This window comes from Carettochelys insculpta, chromosome 3 (assembly GCF_033958435.1).
Source record: "Carettochelys insculpta isolate YL-2023 chromosome 3, ASM3395843v1, whole genome shotgun sequence".
NCBI lineage: Eukaryota > Metazoa > Chordata > Testudines > Carettochelyidae > Carettochelys > Carettochelys insculpta.
The window spans coordinates 92,507,443-92,527,855 of record NC_134139.1 but is presented as its reverse complement, the minus strand read 5'-3'; positions in this window follow the sequence as shown (position 1 = coordinate 92,527,855).

Genomic DNA, 20,413 nt, shown 5'->3' with positions numbered 1-20,413 from the left:
ATTCATTTTAGGTATGGAAATCCAGGTGCAAGAATTGTGTAGCTGGAGTCAACCAATCTAAAATCAGTTTTTGCCACTATCCACACAGTGGGAGGTTGATGTGAGAAAATCTTCTATCAACTTCTCATGACTGCCAGGAGTGCCAGGGTTGACAGGGGCACCACGATAGTTTGATTTAGCATACCCCCACTATGCGCTCTAAATTGAACTTCCGAAGAGTGACTGACATTGGGTTGATCTTCCCATAAGTGTAGACATACCCTCAGATGTCTTCAAGGACTTTCTTGCTCCTTATTGTCTCCTCTGGCATGTGTATGCATGTGTGTACATTTCTGTGTTCACACTTCAAAATGCATCTTGAAAAATTGGAAAGGGTTTAGAAAAGAACTGGATGAATGATCTGAGTCTGGAAAACCTGTCATTCAGAAAAGAGACTAAAGAAGTTCAGTCTATTTAACATATGAAAGCAAAAGTTGAGTGACTTGATCATGGTCTATAAGTACCCACATAAGGAAGGAATTTCTGACAGTAGAGAGATTTTTAATGCATCAGGCAAAGGCATAACATACCCCATCAGCTGTAAGATGAAGCTGGATAAATTCCAATAGAAGTAAGGCACCCATGTTTAAGCCAGTAGAACTAACCACAGGGAACAAGCTATCAAGAGAAGTGATGGATTTTTCCTCTCCTCACTTCATCAGAGCGAGACTGGATATCTTTCTGAAAGATATGTGTTAGCAGAACACAATGTAATAGACTTGGTGTAGCCATTACTGGATGAAATTCTATATGTTATGCAGGAAATCAGACTAAATTATCACAATCTTCTGTTATAGCTTGAAAATATATGAATAATGTCAGAATTACAGTGAAATACACATAATGCCAGTTCTGATGGTTTTAGTGGATTTACAGTGTTATATCTGAAAGCAGAAATTGGCCTGTTATGTTCAGTTATATGTCCTTCTTCATAAATTATGAGTACATTAAGTCTAATCCAGTTCCCACTGAAGTAATGGAAGTTTTTCCAGAGGCAACTAAACATTAAAGGACATATGCATGTTCTGTATATTTTTCACAGTGGTACCCTCACAATACTGTAAGCTTAACAAGTTATTTTTTCTTGTACCCAAAAAAACCCTAAAAACAGATCCGAGAATCATTCTGCTCTATAGAAAATCATGACATGAACAACCCCTTAAAGAAACATAAAGAAATGTCAGATTGCTGCATTTTGTTTCCTACTACAAGGTGAATTTTAAATTCTCATTTACAAAGCTAAAGTAATTAGTTAATTATTAATTAGTAATTGGTAACATAAGACAGTAAACTGCAGGGATGTGAGGGCTGATATTGATTCTGCCAGGTGGTAAGCAGGCCTCAATGTAGCATTATTCGAGCTAGTTGCTGGAATAACAGCTACAGCCACTCTTCACCCCATTCCTCCCAATACTGATCAAGTTAAAACTACAGGATCCATATAGTGAAGAATCCCATGATACGCACTCTGAAATAACTTTATGCTTTTCCTACATGGGAACCTTTTCTGAATCAGCATGGAGACCACTTTTAGCATGCACAGAGTTTGCAAAGGTGTCCATCTCTGAGTCAGTGGTCTGCCATTATTTGCACACAAACACTCTAATTGTGGAAGTCTGGTGGTCAGATGGTTATAAATAAACCCTCCATTTTAGCTTTATAAGTTTGTAAAGTAGAAGTCCCCCAAATTTTTTGTTTTACTTGAGGAACTCCATCAACTTCAACCACTGATGGATTGTTCAGTTGTTAGGGCCACCATGCTGGAGACAGAAGACATTGGGTCAGCACACACACACCCATACAGGAGAAGGAAAACATTGGGTCAACATCCCCTTGCACACAGGAGAATGAAAACATTGGGTCAGCACTCTCACACACATGCCCTGTGTTAACCACTCTTCCCTTAGTTATCCAGGTACAACTGCTTTAGCAGGAGAAACCAAGGGAGCTTCACATCAGAACATTCCACAGCTCAGTTGTTAGCAATCCCTCTCCTAAGAGTAAGGAGATTCTCATTCTAATCCTTTCTCTCCCTCTCTGGAAGAAAGGGGGAATTGAACCTGCCTCTCCCACATGTATTCTGGAAGGCAATAACCACATAACTGATATTGGGAAGGGGGTGGGGCGACGAGCAATGGAAGAGGGGTGGATGATTTTCTTGATTTTCAGAACAATTCTTCTCCACACACCCCTTCCTCTGATTTTATAGAAGTGCCTCCAAGGATGATTTGCAAGTGGAGGGGAAACAAAGCATAGTAGGAAGAAGAATGGCTTGTTCTGTCTGTTGTTTTGTCAGTCCCCATTCAGTAATCCCTTGCCTTGCTGGAGAGTGCAACAAGAAGTAGACAAGGGAGGAGAGCTTCTGTGGGAGCTATGCTGCCATGGGGGAAGGAGAAGCGGAGAGGAATTACAGCAGTACTGTATGGATTGTCCTACCTCCTACTCACCTTCCAGATTGTGCCTGGTCCCCAGACAATGATTATGAGTTCCATGGAGTGAGCTGTTTATACAGGATAGGGGAGGGGAATGGTGCTGATGTGAAGGAAGTGATTAAGTGGAATCTCTGACTTTCAGGCTTATGTGGAGGTAACTGCTGTAGGAAACAGCCTCCTCCATCGTTATTAAAAGCCTGGTCCAAAGTCCACAACAGTCTATAGGAGTCATTCCACTGACATAGATGATTATTTGCAATATCTGTTAGATTTTCATTATGGCTGGGTCTACACGTGCCCCTTCCTTTTGAAAAGGGGCATGTTAATGAGCAGGTTCGAAATATGCTAATGAGGTGCTGGAATGAATATACAGCACCTCATTAGCATAATGGTGGCCGCGGCAATTTGAAAGTGCGGCTTTTCAAATCGCGCACCATCCATGAAGACAGGACCTTCCAAAAGGCCCCCGCCCCCAGTTTTCGAAAGCCCTTTTTCCGATCAGCAATAGGAAGAAGGGCTTTCAAAAACTGGGGGGGGTCCTTTCAGAAGGTCTGGTTTCCACAGGCGTCCATATTCATTGCAGCACCTCATTAGCATATTTCAAACCTGCTCATTAACATGCCCCTTTTGAAAGGAAGGGGCACGTGTAGACCCAGCCCACCTGTATCATTGTCCCTCTCACAGAAAAAAGGGCTAGCATGCTTTATTGCTAGCCATTCTATCTCTGAATTAATATGGTACTTTGTTGTACTAAAATATACTTTGGAGGAAGTTTAAGTACCAATATTCACTGATTTTTTTTTTTTGCCAGGAATCTTTCTGAAAATACAAATTGGTTTTCCCTATCATATACCTATTCCCTCTGCTTGCCTTTTAGTTTTCAGATTATGAGTGACATATTATATTGATATACAATACCCACAGCAAATTCACAACTTTAAGATTGCATTGAGAGAGGGCAGCAGCTGTGACAGAAGTAAAGAGCTAGAAGATTGAAGCCCAGAGACAATCTAATGTGATGGTCACAGTGTCTGGAGTGGTTCACAGCTGTGAGTGCCTACTTCAGGGCAAAAAGTCTCAGAGAGGCTACGTCTACACGTGCCCCAAACTTCGAAATGGCCATGCAAATGAGCTCATGAGCTCATGAGAATAAGGGGACTTCGAAGTAGGCGGTGTCCTTTCGAAAAGGAGCCCCGTCTGGACGCGCCGCGCGGCGGCAAGGAGCGTCAATTTCGAAGCGCGGCTGCCGCCCGCATGCTAATGAAGTGCTGAATATGCATTTCAGCGCTTCATTAGTAAACTTCGAAATGGCCATTTGCATGGCCATTTCGAAGTTTGGGGCACATGTAGACACGGCCAGAGGTAGCTGCGTTGGTCACTACCTGCAAAAACAAAGGTGCCTCTCTAAGGTGCCACACAACTCCTTGTTATTACTTCAGGGCAGACGGTCAGAAAACAGGTCACACACCTTCAAGCTGGTGATGAGGGCTATAGTTTGATTTCACCTAGTCAGTAAGGTATGTGAACTCCTGGGTCATTAGGCCAGTCTTGTTATCGACAGTCCCTTAAACTCGCCAGTCTATTTTGCCACCTGGACAAACACAATAAATGGTCTCTTAAACCAAATCTCACACAACATCAGGCTGCTCCCAGTCCCAGAAGACTAGACACTTACCCAGATGAACTGGTTCTCTAGAGAGCTTACTCTGAAGACAATGCTGGCAGCCAGTTCTATAATAAACTACCCAGAGGTTTATTAGCTAAGAATGTAAAATGAGAGTTATTGAGAGGTTAAAGCAGGTAAAATATATGCTCAGGTGAGTCACATGTTGTAATTCCAAATGGGGGCGATGAAGTAATAAACTTCCAGTTTCATAAAAATCTTTTTCAGGATTCTCAGACCGTCTTTGGGGATCTCCACTTTTCAGAGCCCTGCAAATCAATGAATAGCTGTTTTATATCTGTGGATGCAGATATCCACAGTGCATTTTTGCTGATATGGATGAGGAGGTGGGTACAAATTTTGAATTTGTGTCAGGTTCTACGCATCTGGTACCCTTCCCTGTGTGAGTCCAAGCAGTCCAGAGATGCAGGATATTTTCTGTAATCCTGTCTTACAGCTTCTTCTCACAAAAAACAAGCTGACACACATAGGGTCTTCTTTCGATGATAGATAAGTGTGAGGAATGCTTTTGGATCTTTGACCTCTGATTGTTATACATCATGAACACTTGCTTTGAAATTAGCACTTTCTCATTAAATTCCTTCATTTGCATCCCACAAGACTTCTGTCACGTTTGATTGGCTATTTAATTACAGGGATATTCACAGTGTAGATGTTTGTTTTACCTTATAATGGAATACTGATAAAAGACAGTAGTGCAAGTAATATCCCACTAGTTTTCATGAAGTTTAAAAACCAAATGCACACTTATACATTTAGCAATCACTTTGATCTGTGCTAATACACTAGTGAATAGGCCGGGGGCTTGATCATGAGCTGGCATGTGGTCTGCCAGTGTCTCATTGTGAACAAAGAGAAGGCAAAATGCCCTGAGACAGATGTGAACTTTATATGCAAATTTGTAAACACTGTGCATCTCTTATGTGAAGAGACTTCAGCCTGAAAGTACTTCAGTAATTTCTGAGGTAAAAAATAAAATACTGGACAAGTATAACAATGTGGAAAGGGATAATAGAGTTCATGTTTCCAGCCAGACAGTGAAACTTTGTAACCGCACCAACGGCAGTTTCATCTAATTAATATTTCATGCACTGGTATTTCTGTAAGACAATGTCATCTGAGACTCCAATAGCACTCCATCAGTATTCATCATTATTACTGATCACCTTGTTCTAAGCCAGCCAGGGAGTTTTACCCATGTTAGTGGAATACTGAATATTCACACCCTGTATGATCCACATCATTGTACACATCATCTTATCACATCTGATCTTACACATCTTCTTATCATCTTACTGACTGTGACATACCTAACCTCCTTCCAACTCAATATGTGCACAATGTGGCTGCATCTATGCTAGCAAGTTCTTTCGAAAGATTTTTCAGAAGAAGGGGACTCTTTCGAAAGATCCTGCGGAGCCTCGACACACAAAAACTATTCTTTTGAAAGTAAATCAAAAGAATGTGGTGCTCTTTTTGACATTACTCTTCCTTTCCCATTTGACGAAGAGTGACCCTGTTTGAAAGCTTCTTTCAAAACCAAATAAATGTAGACACTCCACTGGGCCTTTTTTTTCCAAAGAACCTGATGGGCCTCATGGGGCCCGATCTTTCGATCCCTGGCTGGTTCTTCTGAATGAGCAGGGGCTGTGTGGACACTCTCTTTCAAAAGAGCAGATCACTCTTTTGAGCTACTTTTTTGTGAGTGGACGCACTCTTTCAAAAGAAGTTCTTTTGGAAGAGATCTTCCAGAAGGCATCGTTTGAAAGATCTCCACAGTGTAAGTGTAGCCAATTTGTGCAGCCTCTTAGCAAGAGGACTGGACCAGGACTCAAGAAATCCAGGGTTTATTCCCACCATTACTACGCATCTGCTGGATGACATTGGAAAAGTCACTTCATTGCCCTTTGGCTCACTTTCCCCATCTGTAAAATGGAGACAATGATGCTATCTTTTTTGTAAAGCACTTCAAGTTTTACTAATGAAAAATGTTGTATAAGAAGTAGGTACAATTATTAACACTGAAAAACCAGTGTACAGTTCACCTCAGAATTTGGCCCATGATGCAATGCAATTTAATGAAAATATATTCAGACTATTTTTTCTATCAGAACTTTTTGATAAAAAGCAGTTTGTCAACCAAAATAATTTTCTCATTTTTGCTTTCTTTCTTTCTTTCTTTTTCTTTCTTTCTAGAACCCCACAGTTCCACACTACGACCCCTCTAATTTAACACAGTTATTAATGATTTCAACAAGGAGGCTAAGCAGTCAACGGGGGGCATGTAAAATTACGACAACGTTGTTTAACTTAGATAAAAGAAGAAGAAATTGTGAGTAGAGCTCGTGGGTAAAATTCCAGTGACACACTGATGAATTGGTAAATTTGGATGAAACAAAGTCAAAGATTATTTTTACAGACTAACAGAGTTTACCACGGTTCCACTGGAAATTTGTTTGGCTTCCTATCAGCTCATCTCTCTGGCACTTTAACACCCCATCTGGTGGGCTGCTGAGGATGCCAGGGCTTAACTGCCTTGGGGCCCGGAGTACATTCCCTTCTTGTGTATTTCAGAATATATGGTTTTAGTTCCTAATTGACACAAAACCAAATTTCAAAATATCAAAATCCTCCCGAAACAGAATGATCTCTACTCAGCTTTAATTGTGGGCTACTTCACAGGGACTTAAAACTGGAGGAAAGAATGGCATAATGGGAGCTGAATTTCAATCTTATTACATGTTAGGTAATTATTGTCTGCCCTGCTCAGACGTACTACTCGTTTCTAAATTATCTGCAAGTACTTTGGAGGAGCACCTGAGCCTCATTGTCAGCAACTCTATTGAAGCCCCTTAAAGTAGAAGGCAATTAAAAGAAGGAAACAAAACATTAAGGTGTCTAAAGAAATGGACCTATATACTGGAATAGTGCAAATATATGTATGCTATTAACTTAATAGGTGATACTCCCTTACCTGGAATAGTGTGTTTAATTCTGGTCACACTATTGTAGAAGATATAACTAATACAAAAGTGATTCAGAGATGGGCAACATATTCTAGAAAGGAAAGGATATATTTATGAAGCAAAATTGAGGAAAAAGAGAGAAAAAAGAGGAGGTGACAGTGAGGGGGAAAGGGAAGTTAAATTAGCCACTCCTATTCACACTTTCTCCCAATAAAAGGATGACATGTTATTCTGTGAGATTGAAAGACCATATATTTCAAATCCACATGAATCTTTTTGTACACACATATTACTAATCTAATTACTATTCTGTGAGACTGAAAGACCATATATTTCAAATCCACATGAATCTTTTTTGTACACACATATTACTAATCTATGCAACTCATTACCATTAGGTGTCACTGAGATCAACAGAGTAATGCAATTTAGGGAGACCATAGAAACAGTTATATTTCAGAAGAAGAGACTAAAATAACCCTTTCTGCCACGTGTTGTCAGCTTCAGGAGCCAGGCTCAATTGTTATGGGTCCCTCTTAAAGTCAGCACCACTGGCTAGAGACCAGTCCAGAAAATGTGGATTATTAAATACTTTCCCAGCATGCCACGGACCGGCAATGCTTCCTATCTTGCAAGAAGCACATCTGTGTATGAAACAAGGGAAATACGGCTAGGGGAAAAAGGAACCCAGCATGAACTTGGGGAGACACAGCAATAATATCTACATGAATAATATTAAAAAAAAAGCCACAAAACCCTCTTCCATGCGTTAGCTTTGGCAGTAATTTGATGACTCTTCTCTCATCCTGGCAGGATAAGCATCCAATAGGCAAATATCTATTAACCATGTCACTTGCTCCCTGCCCAGTCCACTCCGGGTTTGGTGCTAGTGGGTAGTACAATCTCCAGTTCCTGAGGTGCCCTTGGGGTATGCTGTCTGGACCTGTCCTGAGACTCTGCTATCTAATCCCTCAGCTATAGAAACTATGGTAGTGATTGGTAGATACTCACCAGAGTTCCCTCAGCTCCACTGCTGATTCAGTAAAGAGTCTTTTCTCCATTGCTCTCTTTTGAGAAGCCCCCATGCATTATCTCTTGTCATAAAGTCCTTACCCTATATTGTCTCTCACCAGGAAGTCCCTTTAATATTATGACATTCTCAGGGAAAGGGAACCAATCAGCTACAGGAAATATGACTGTAGAGCATAGGAGTCTTTTTCCTTTTTCTTAATTTGATTCCACTACTCAATCAATTCTGAGTTTGAGCGCAGTTATGGGAACTCACAGATCCTCAATGGAAGAACTCTGAGTGGAAACATTGTTCAAATGAAACTCTCCCCATAGTCACATCTCCTCCTGTTTAATAATAAGTGGTGGCACAGAGTCCTCCAACCTCTAAAGCCACCCGAAAGCAAGATCTCAAAGTAGCTTATGTGTTCGTTTATCTGAACATGCACTGACAACATAATAACATCTGGACCATAGCAATAGTGCAGCAGTTAGTACTACAAGTGGGTAAAAGACTGGTGCAAAGCTGGGTTTAGTGGTCTTGTGATTTGCTCCTCTAGTTATTGTTATTTCTGGCTCCCTGTGACTTACGTGAAGTAAAGATTCCATGTCAGGTGTCCACAGTTAACTATACTTGCATTTGCAGTATTGTGGTTTGATTTATTTGTTGCAGATGTAAGTAAAGGAGTTGAATGAACTTAGTGCAACTGTTGATAGAAATAATCCAAAGTTTGCTTTTAACATCCTGAGTTGCATGTGTTTTGGTTTCTTTAGGTTGATTTCTTGTTATATATGAAAGTAGTCACGTGACATATTTAATCTTACAATGTTTATTTCAGATATTCAAAGGGTTCATTATTACCACCTCTGATTTTTCATAAAATACAGTTTAAGTCCAAAGCAGATGGTAAAGACTTGTAAAGGGATTTTAAAAAACTGAGCAACAATCACAGATGAAATTCTGTGCTGATAAATGCAGTAAAAAGCACATCCCTACTATACATACAAAATCATATGATCTAAATTAATGTTATCATTTAAGAAAGAGATTTTAGAGTCATTGTGGATAGTTCTCTGAAAACATCCACTCAGTGTTCAGCAGCGTCAACAAAGCAAACAGTCTGCCAGGAACCATTAGCAAAGGGGTGGTTTATAAGACCAAAAAAAAAATCATAACATCACTATGTAAATTCATGGTATGTCCACATCTTGAATACTGAGTGCAGTAGTTCTGGTTTCCCCCTCTAAAAAAAAATGTTGTGTGTGTGTGTGTCCAGTAACTCCTTCTAAACTGTGTGAGCTAGGGCACCAAATTTGGTGTGCAGCTTCCTTTTACCCTAACTTAAATCAAGTTCAGGGTGTGTTTGTGCCAGGAAAATGGGGATGGCCTGTGAATGGCTTTCCAGAACCTGGAAAGGGACAGGCAGAGAGAAGAGGAACGAAATACTTCAGACTCACCATTAGGGATAGAGAGCTCAGGGAGCAGCAGTGATGCAGAATGACCACAGGAATGCAGTGGCCACCTGGGGGAAAGGGCTCTCTACCCTGCCAGCCACTGGCCACAGTAAATGGCCCCTTGCCCACAACACCCACCTTCGTCTGCAGTGCCAGACGGGGGAGCCCGACGTGTTCTGGTGCCACACCACAGATACTGGGGCCAGGACCAAGAACTCAAGCCAAGGTGGGGGAAAGCAGCCTGGCCCAGCCTGGCCCTTGCACTCCCACCAAGCTCACACTGGGGCTGGGGCAATTGGCCCAAACCCCAAATCTTGCAGCTCATGCCAGGGATGAGCTGTTTTCCTTGGCTTCAGCCCCAACCCCTGAAGCTCATTCTGAGGCCAGGCTGCTTTCCTCAGCTGCAGACCTGCTTCCTGAGCACACAGAGGGCTGGTGAAAGTGGCCTGGCCTCAGCCTGCTCCCATGTCCCCCCGCCCCACCCAGTCAGTGACAGAACCATGACAAGGGCAGAGCAAGCAGGGTGCTTACCTGGGTGCAGTATAACGAGGGGCCCATTTACTGTAAGTTGCAAAAAGCCTCCTTCTTCTCCCCCCACAACCCCCGCAGCCTGTCTGTGCTGGCCCCTGTGTGAGCCTGGGTAGGCAGTCTCTGGGAGCTAAGGGGTTAACCCCCCTCTCCCATGCTGCACAGCTCTGCCCCCTGCTATGGGAGGGGGCAGGGGCTGGACTGCTTCCCACTGCTCCCACACTGCTGCCACCTCCACGTGCCTCAGGACAATCCCAGCCCTTTGGTAGTTTGGTGTCTGCTCTTACAGGGGAAATAAGACCTCAGGACTCTTTTTAAAGCTCATTATTTTATTCTTTAAGCTCATTATTTTATGATGAGTTTGCCACACTGAAGGTACGTAAAGTAACTCTATAATAGGCATTACAATTATTTTGTCCTTTATTGTATGTCCGTTTATTTATATTGTTTGTTGAGTCACGTTTTATGCATTGATTGTTCTTTTTAATATCTATGTAAAATATGCTCCTAATATTATTGACACTATATTACTGTTACATTACTATACTAAGAAATATTTTCGTGGATTTTTCCTGATGTAAGGATAAATAAAAATTAGTAAATAAGAGACTTTTTTAATTTGGAGGAGAGGGGGCCCATAAAGAATAGTTTGCCCTGGGTGCAAATATACCTGGTTATGACTCTGCCTGGTGGACAAACAGAGAGGCTGGGAGCTGTGGTTTAGACACCCCCACCCCCTGCACAGCATCCCCTCAGCCATCCCCTCTCCCCAGGACAAGCCAGGGGCTGACCCAGCTGCCTCATAGAGGAGAAGTGAGGAGGTCAGGAACCACAGCCTCAACTGATACTCCCCACTGGACGACAGGTGGGGGGCCAGCTCTGGGAACCCAAACTGTCCCCTCCCCACTGGAGGACAGACAAGAAGCTAGGAGCTGCAGCTCCTTCTTGGAGGACAGGGTGAGGGGAGGAAGGTGCGAATCACAGCCAAGCCCCCTCCTAGATGACGCCTATCCTGAGCACCCACAGCCCTACCCTCACTCAGGCATGCCCCACTCCCTGCCCTGTCCTTCTGAACACCCCCCCAACACCCGGCCCTATACAGTCATTTAATTGTAGCATGCACATTTGCCTTTCTTTAAAATAAAATTCTAGAGTTAAGGACCCAAGCAACACCAGGTATATCCGCTAGTTGGAAAATATATAGGAAAAGGCAACAAAACAACTAGGGATATGGAAAAGTTTTCATATGAGGAAAGACTAAAATGACTGGGACTGTTCAGCTTTGAAGGAGACTGCTAAAGGAGAGGTCTCTTAGAGGTGTATAACGTGGAATCTTGTGCAGGAAGTGAAAAAGGAACTGTTATTTAACTCTCTAGAGCTACATCTACACGTGCACGCTACATCGAAGTAGCTTATTTCGATGTAGTGACATCGAAATAGGCTATTTCGATGAATAACGTCTACACGTCCTCCAGGGCTGGCAACGTCGACGTTCAACATCGACGTTGGGCAGCACCACATCGAAATAGGCCCTGCGAGGGAATGCCTACACACCAAAGCAGCCCACATCGAAATAAGGGTGCCAGGCACAGCTGCAGACAGGGTCACAGGGCGGACTCAACAGCAAGCCGCTCCCTTAAAGGGCCCCTCCCAGACACAGTTGCACTAAACTACACAAGATACACAGAGCCGACAACTGGTTGCAGACCCTGTGCATGCAGCATGGATCCCTTGCTGCAGCAGCAGCAGCCAGAAGCCCTGGGCTAAGGGCTGCTGCACACGGTGATCATAGAGCCCCCGCAGGGGCTGGAAAGAGAGCGTCTCTCAACCCCTCAGCTGATGGCCACCATGGCGGACCCCGCTATTTCAGTGTTGCGGGACGCGGATCGTCTACACGTGCCCTACTTCGACATTCAACTTCGAAGTAGGGCACTATTCCCATCCCCTCATGGGGTTAGCGGCTTCGACGTCTCGCCGCCTAATGTCGATGTTAACGTCGAAATAGCGCCCAACACGTGTAGCCATGACGGGAGCTATTTCGAAGTTAGTGCCGCTACTTCGAAGTAGCGTGCACGTGTAGACACAGCTTAGATAACATGAGAAGCAGGGGTCATGCAATAAAAGTAACAAGCAGATGGTTTAAAACAAATAAAAAGAAACACTTCTTCGCGCAACTTGTAATCTGTGGAACTCATTGTTGCATACAAGATAAATGTTTGACAGTATGTATTGTTAACTTTGAGGAGGTAAGCAATTACAAAAACCAGAATGATCTTTTACAAAAGAAAATGAAAAGAAGCAATTTGGAAAGAATTGTGCAGTGCTACCTATTTAATGTAAATATTTTCCAAGAGTTTCAAACATTTATTGAGTTATCTAAGTAAACGGAACAGATCCACTGCTCTACCATCCAATAAATCAATTATCAGGAACCAAGCTGGCTCTGGGTGCAGTCGCTGAGTGATCCAGTGTGCTTGGCCGGGCCTCCTAAAACTTCACTAGATGTTTGTGCTTCCTGACTGGTCTGAAGGGCTGATGGACATCATTTAAGCTTTGTTGCCATAGCAGCACGGTGGCTGCTCAAGGCATTTCATGTTTGCAGCTGTGCCAAAACTGGGTTCCTGACCTGACCCATGCTCAGTCCTATTCTGGTTATAGGCCCTATATTTAGAACTTCTGGCTCTGACCACTGGCTAGGACTCCTGACCATAAGTCCATTAGTGACCTCTGTGCTCAGACCACTAGATCAGACTCCCATTCTTGTCACTAGGTCACATGGCTTACACTCCATTGTGTGACCGCAATAAACCTTTCTGACTTTCCATAAAGTATTTCCAGAATTAGTCATAATGTTGCTTATATAGCTGAAATGTAGCTTTCATGGTGAGTTACTCTCACCTTATTACTATTACAAAAGGGAGCACTGAAATCCAATTAAGAGGTTTTTTTGAAATGTCTGCTCCCTACTGGAGTCTTTTTCAAACCATTCTGTCATCAGCAGTTACAGTGACAATTAATAGGTTTCACTGGGGACGGTAGTAATGCATGAAGCCTCTTTGATGCACTATCCTGATCTGAATTCAATTTAGGGTATTAAAACCAAGCAGACAAAGTGTCTTTCCAACGTGCAAAGACTTTTGAAGCAATCAGAAGTGAAATACATTTTCTAATCTTCATTTTAACAAGGGGCACATAGCAGTTTCTTTTCAATTCAAAACATTTCCACTGTAACAAAAACACTGCCTATAATCAGAGGAAATTATAATTTATATAACATTGTACAGGTGTGCCATGTTTGAGAAACAGAGATGAACTCCCTGCCTTCAAGTTCTTGATGCCTAGAATTAAGCATTCTGTTTGCTAGCAAATAAATGGATATGTTTGCAAGCTAACCCTCGTACCTTAACCTGCTACATAGCATTGAAATATGTGCTCTTTAAATTGCCTGTGAAATTGTCATCTAAATGTCCAAACTCTATTCTTGCACCAAAATGTAAAATGAAAGAGCCAAGTATATTTCAAAACTCTAAGAATAACTTAACATGCTCCTAAAATGATCTCACTTATGTTTACTGGCAGAGGTCAAAAATTGATACATTTTCAAATTTTTCATAAGCTTTTTCTGCTTTTCCCTGAAGGACTACAAGTGTAAACTGCTTTTTAATGCATATTGATATTGCTTTTTCAACAAAAAGGCTGTGGCTACACTACCCCTCCCTTTTGGAAGGGGCATGTAAATGACCGGATTGGAACTGTTTAATGAGGCGCTGATATGAATATTCAGCACCTTATTAACATAATAGCGGCCAGTTGTGCTTTGAAAGTGCTGTTTTGAAATGCAAACTGGCCATGTCGACACAGATGCCTTGAAATAAACCCTACTCTTTGAAATCCCTTATTCCCAAAATGAATTGGGAATAAGGGAATTTCGAAGTCTGGGGTTTATTTCGAAGCTCCCACATCTATACAGCCAGTCTGCGTTTCAGAAGCTGCACTTTCGAAGCGCGATTGGCTGCCATTATGCTAATGAAGTGGTCAATATTCATATCAGCACCTCATTAAACAGTTCCAATCCCAGTCATTTAGGTGCCCCTTCCAAAAGGGAGGGGTAGTGTGGCCATGGCCAAAGTGTCATTGACATTTTGAATTTTGGTGCAAAAAGGGGTGGCATTTTTATGAGAATTTTGATCCCTCCCCTTTTAATTGAAATCTAAAAAGTAGTTATTAGTCCTAGTGGTGACATTCACACAACTGTATGCAACTAATGAAATGTATGTTTATAACAGCTATGTGTGTCTGGCCTGCAAAGTTGTAGCTCTAGTGTCCCCAACCCCCACTTTATTTATGACACTGCTGCCCTTCCAGGGAGTGACGCAAGTAAATTTTGTACCAAAGTGAAAGGTCTCCTTAACATTAAAAAAAGTTGCTATTGATATTTTCAACTGGGCTGAATAAGATGTAGATGTTTATCATAGCAGCAGATTGGTGACATCACACCAGACACTGGAAATTACGAATGCTACAGCAGTCATGTAGAAAATGCTGCATACAGGGGATTGCCACTGACATAAGATTAAGGCTTAAGGAAAGCAAAAAATTAATTTGAATGGGGTTTCGGCTGAGCAGAAGTCCTTGAAATAATTGAAATACACGTTTGTACAACTCTCAGCAGCACAAACACTCTTTTCCCTGTAATTAAAAAAGCATTAAGATATTGGTATGATTTAAGATGGACCTAAACCCCCATCTAATGCAAAAGTTTGTGTAACCAGTTGTCCTAACTCTCCATTCTGATTCTTCAGTATGAGTTTGTAAACCCAGAAATTGAAAAAAAAATAGCTATTCATTTTGGATTGTGAAGAGAATGTTCCATCTGCCCATGCATGTGGGCTACACATACACGAGAGCGATCTGTCGACAGATGTTGCTGTTGGAAAAGATCTTCCAACAAAACCCCTGTTGACAGACTGTGGCCACACACAAAAATGGATCGCTCTGTGAACAGAGAGCAGCTGAACGGCTTGGCTGCTTTCTTGCCAGAACGGCCAGCTAGAAGCACAGCAGACAGGGATGCCCAGTGACTGGGAAGCCCTGCCTTTTGAAAGAGGGCCCCCTGGAGCATCCACACAGCTTTTTTCTCAATAGAGTCCATTGAGAAAGGCATTCTGCCTCCTGCAGGAGAAGCAGAAAGTTGTCGATGAAAACGCCACATTCTGTCAACAGTATGTTGATGGAATACATTTTTAGTGTGGATGCTCCATGAGTTTTGTAAACAAACCTGGGGTTTTGTCAACAACACTCTCTGGTGTAGTTTTAGCCACACCGTATGCGATGAAGAAATTATGAGATGCACAACTGATTTTGAACATATACTTCAGGAACCAAACTTCCAAATTGTAGATTCTCTTTGTGGACTGAACTATGCTGTTGCTTACCTCAATGTGTATTTCACAGCTACATAAAGATATGCTGATTTGTTACAGTAACATCAGAATACTTACCATTTGCATACTTTTCAGTCATTGTTGCAGTTACCCCAAATCAATGCTCTCTTCCCTCTGTATTACAAGTTTGGGGGCAGGCAGTGTCATGCACAGACACAGTTCTTGTCAATGGAGAAATATCATCTTCTAGAGGTACACATTTAATTTTGCCATATTACTGGATATAGACTTAAGCTGGTTCTGGTTTGTTTTATTAATAGGAAACCCTGGATCTTGAACCCAGTGTTCATTGCTTCTAAAATAATCTAGCTGAAGGCATATACAACAATCATGCCTGACAGCTGTTAATTTAGCAGATTAATTACAGAACTCTATCATCTGTGTAAAGAAAAGTCTACATGGCATGAATGGGAGAAAATCCGTTACTGTTTTCTCCATATATTTTGAGTAGTAGGTCTGCTAAGACCCATCTTTCTTCAAATTATTTCTGAGAGTTTTTAACTCAGGCTCTAATTTGTTACGTACCTCATCTCTTTATTTTCATGCCTTTATTGTAAGGCTTTTTTTGCAAGTCAACGTGTAGTGATATATTTTCTGACACCTAGGCTGTGTCTACACTAGCACTGCACTTTTGAAAGAGGCATGCAAATGAGGAAATCAAAAATGCAAATGAGGTGCCGATTTACATTTCTAATGCTTCATTTGTATATTCTTCTTTCAAAAGAAAAAAAGCAGTTTAGACTTGGCTCTTTCAAAAGTAAGCCTCATCTTCGAAAGAACTCTTCTTCCCCAAAAAAATGAGAAGGGTTCTTTCAAAGATGGGGTTTACTTTCAAAAGTGCCACGCCTTCACAGTTTTTCTTCTTTTGAAAGAAGCTCTTTGGAAGAATATGCAGATGAGGCAACTGATATGTCAATTGGCACCTCATTTGCATTTTATTTCCTCATTTGCATGCCTCTTTTGTAGACATAGCTCTAATCTTCAGGCTTCTAAGTCATTACAAGTTAATGGAACTTAAGCATGTGTTGAAATCTAAGCACATGCTTAAGTGTTTTTCTGAAGAAGGATGTGCCTTACTGAATGGGGACATGAATATAAAATGGACAGTCTCTATTTCCCCCCAGATTACAGCACTGTACGATCACTCTTTAGAAAAAATCAGATTGTGTTCTGAACGCATCTTTATGCTAATATGAATGGAATCATAGAAATGTAAGGGTGGATAATAGGTTAAGAAGTCATCAAGTCCAGCTCCCTGCTTTGAGACAGAACCATGTAAACGTAGCTGTTTTTAAAACCTCCATTGTTGTGGATTCCGCAATATTCCTTGTAAAACAGTTCAAGAGTTTAACTACCCTTATAGCTAAAAGCTTTCCTAATATTTAACCCAAATCTCCCTTGCAGTAGATTATACATGTTACTTCTTGTCCTATCTTCATTGACACAGAGAACTGATCACTGTCCTCTTGATAACAGTCCTTAACGTACTTGCGAGACTGTTAGCAGATCCACCCACAGTCTTCTTGCCCCAATGCCTAATATTATTGGCCTTTCCAAACAGAAGAGGTTCTCTAAAGCTTTTAACATTTGCTTGTCTCCTCTGGACTCCCCAGTATGACCACCGAGTTGCTAAGGTATGGTGCCCAGAAATTAACACAGGACCCCATCAGCAGTGAGCAGCATGGGAAAATTATTTCCCAAATATTACACACAACACTTTTGTTAGTAAACCTCTGAAAGAGATTAGCAACTATACAGCAATGTTGACTCAAGTTCAATTTGTGATGCGCTGTAACCACTGTATCCTTTTTGGCACCAGCAATTTTCTAATTTTCAAGGTTATTTTGACTTCTAAATCTGTTCTCCAAACTGCTTGTCAACCCTCTCAGCTTGCTGTTATCTCTAGCTTTTATAAGCATACTCTCCACTCCATTATCCAAGTCATTAATAGAAATATTGAATAGTTCAGGACCTATGAATGATCCTTATGGCACCCCAGTAAATACCAACTCCCAGTTTGACAATGATCCATTAATAACTCTTTGAGTATGGGCTTTCAATCAGTTGTGCAGCCGCCTTATAATAACTTCCTCTAGGTCACATTTCTCCAATTTGCTTATGCAACGTCATGTGGGACTGTATCAATTTTTTTAATAAAATCGAGATACAAAGCATCTACTTTCCTCTTGTCTGCCAGGCCAGCAACAATATCAAAGAAGGAAATTAGTTTGACTGGGCATGATTGTTATTGACAAATTCAAGCTTGCTATTACTTATCCTCCTGTTATCCTCTAGGTCCTTTTAAATTGCTTATTAATTTGTTCTCGTATCTTTCCAAAAATTGGAGTTAGTTTGACTTGTCTGTAACTCAGTGATTGGCAACCTAGAAGAATGAGTGGGCCACATGAGTGACTCTCTTTCATTTCAGTGGGCTGCAGTATTGTTGTAACCAAGATGATCTACTAGAATAGAGTGGTTTTGCTAGCTATGCTTACATACCTCGAATTTGTACAGATTGAACTGTAGCAGAACTTTGCTTGGGTGCAAAGGAAGTGCCTGACTCTCATAGTCAATATTGTGTGCAATCCATACACACTTTACTTCATGTACCCTTGCTTTATGTGCATGTCACTTTAGTAATACATGTAGAAAAAAATACTTGGGTGAAAACCAGGGAATCTGGCAACCTTGTATGTGGACAATGGTAAACAAACTGTCTTGTGGGCCACATGCTGCCCATGGTCTGCAAATTGCCCATCACTGCCATAAGGGCCCCATGTTCTACACATGGACATAAAAAATAGAAGGAACACTGTCCACCACTGTTTGTACACCTTATGATACTGAAATTGCTGTAAGTAGAAAACCATCACAAGATGATAAATGGACCAGTGATTCCTGCAGCTATAGTGCTTTCTTACATTAGCCATGTTCTGGTTTTAAGCATGCTGTTGTCAAATGAAATCCTGACAGTTTGTCACATGAAAAATGGACACTGACCTTCACTGTCTTTCCAGCATCTTTTTAAAAACAAGATAAGAGGAGCCTATATTACAAGATAGACAAGTCTCCCCTGAGTAACTCATGACTGCATTACTGACAGTGATATAAAAATCAATTTCATGGTGCTTGAACAATGAAGATGCAGCAACTTCTAAAAACTAAAAGCAATTGCACTTTTTCTTCACTATAGCTTACTGCTAATGGCTAATGCATAATAGACTTCCAAGGGTTTAATTTTATAACCTTTATGGGAAAAGTGCTAAAAAAATTTCACAAACTAAAGAATAAGGGCATTTTTATTTCCTTTGTCCTTTTAATTTAAAAGGGCTTTATTATGAACTTCTACCTTAAGTTTTCCAAAACACTTCATAAAACAAAGCAATGTATCATTTTTATGTAGGGATCGCTTGACTCACTATTAAAATCAAGCCATCTGTGTAAAACTTGGGAGCTATTAGAACAAAATGCCTATAGGCAAGTATAGCTACAGGGTAGACATGATTTAAACCTACAAATTAGAATTTGGCCAGAACATCAAGGTTATCTCCTGAAAAGTGCCCTTGTATCTGTAATTAGTGCACTTTATTAGTTCACTGTTAAAAGGGGAGAATGTATTTAGTGGGGTCCCAAAGTGATCTGGCCTGGGCTCGGTATCGTTCAACAGTTTCATATATGACTTCAATAATGGTGTGAGAAGTACACATTAATAGTTATAAAACCTGTGGATTACACGAAACTGGAAGAGGTTACAAGCACTTTGGAGAACAGGATTAGAATTATAAATGACCTTGATAACTGGCGAATTGGTCTGAAATCAGCACAGTAAAATCTAATTAAGATAAGAAGTGCAAAGTACTTCAAAAGAAAATAAGCAGATGATCAACTACAGAATATGCTAAGTGGTAGTACTGCTGAAAAGCCTCTGGGAGCTGTAGTGGTGTGGCTTCAATTAGAATACAGTATCTAGTTCGGGGCACCACATTTAGAAAAGATGTGGACACACTGGTGACAGTCCAGAGGAAGTTAAAAAATGATAAAAGGTTTAGAAAACATGACCTATGAAAAAGGTGAATGAAACTGGGTATGTTTAATCTTGAGAAAAGAAGACAGATGAGGGAAATCAAATACAATTAGACCTCATATAAGGAGGAAAAGAGATCAACTTTTCTCCATGTCCAGTGAAGTTGGGATGAGTAGTCATGGGCTTAATCTGCAACAAAGAAGATTTTGGTTACATGTAAGCTTACTAACTATAAGTTTGGGAATAAGTTTCCAAGGGAGGCTGTGTAGTTCCTATCACTAGAGGTTGTTTAAGAATAATGTAGATTAGACAAACACCAATTCAACGATGATCTTAGTTTTATTAGGTCCAGCCTCAATGACAGGGGCTGGACTAGAAAGCTTCCCAAGATCCCTTCCTGCCCTGCATTTCCATGACTGTAAGTATTCAGGTTCTATTTGATTGTGTTATAGATTAAGTGTGCAGTAGGATAGATTCTACTTAGTTAAGGTGTGCAGCTGCACAGCCTCCCATTAAGCCTTGCACAGAGGCTCAGGGCTGCAGCAGTAAGAGATTCCTTTCCTCCAAGCCCAAAAGCTGATGCAGCTGAGGATGAGGGGCCTCCCCACTACTCCCACTATGGAGCAGCCATGGGCAGTGCAGGGGGAAGTGACCAGTAGAAGGTTTGGCTCCTACGCAGTTGATCCACAGAGCCCCACACACCATCCCTGGCTTAAGCACCAGCTCCATGCTCCCATTGGCTGGTTTCTGGCCAAGCAGAGATTGGGATCAGTGAGTATGGGCAAAAGCCTCATGCCTCCCCCCACCAGGAGCTGGACCAGTTGGCCTTTTTT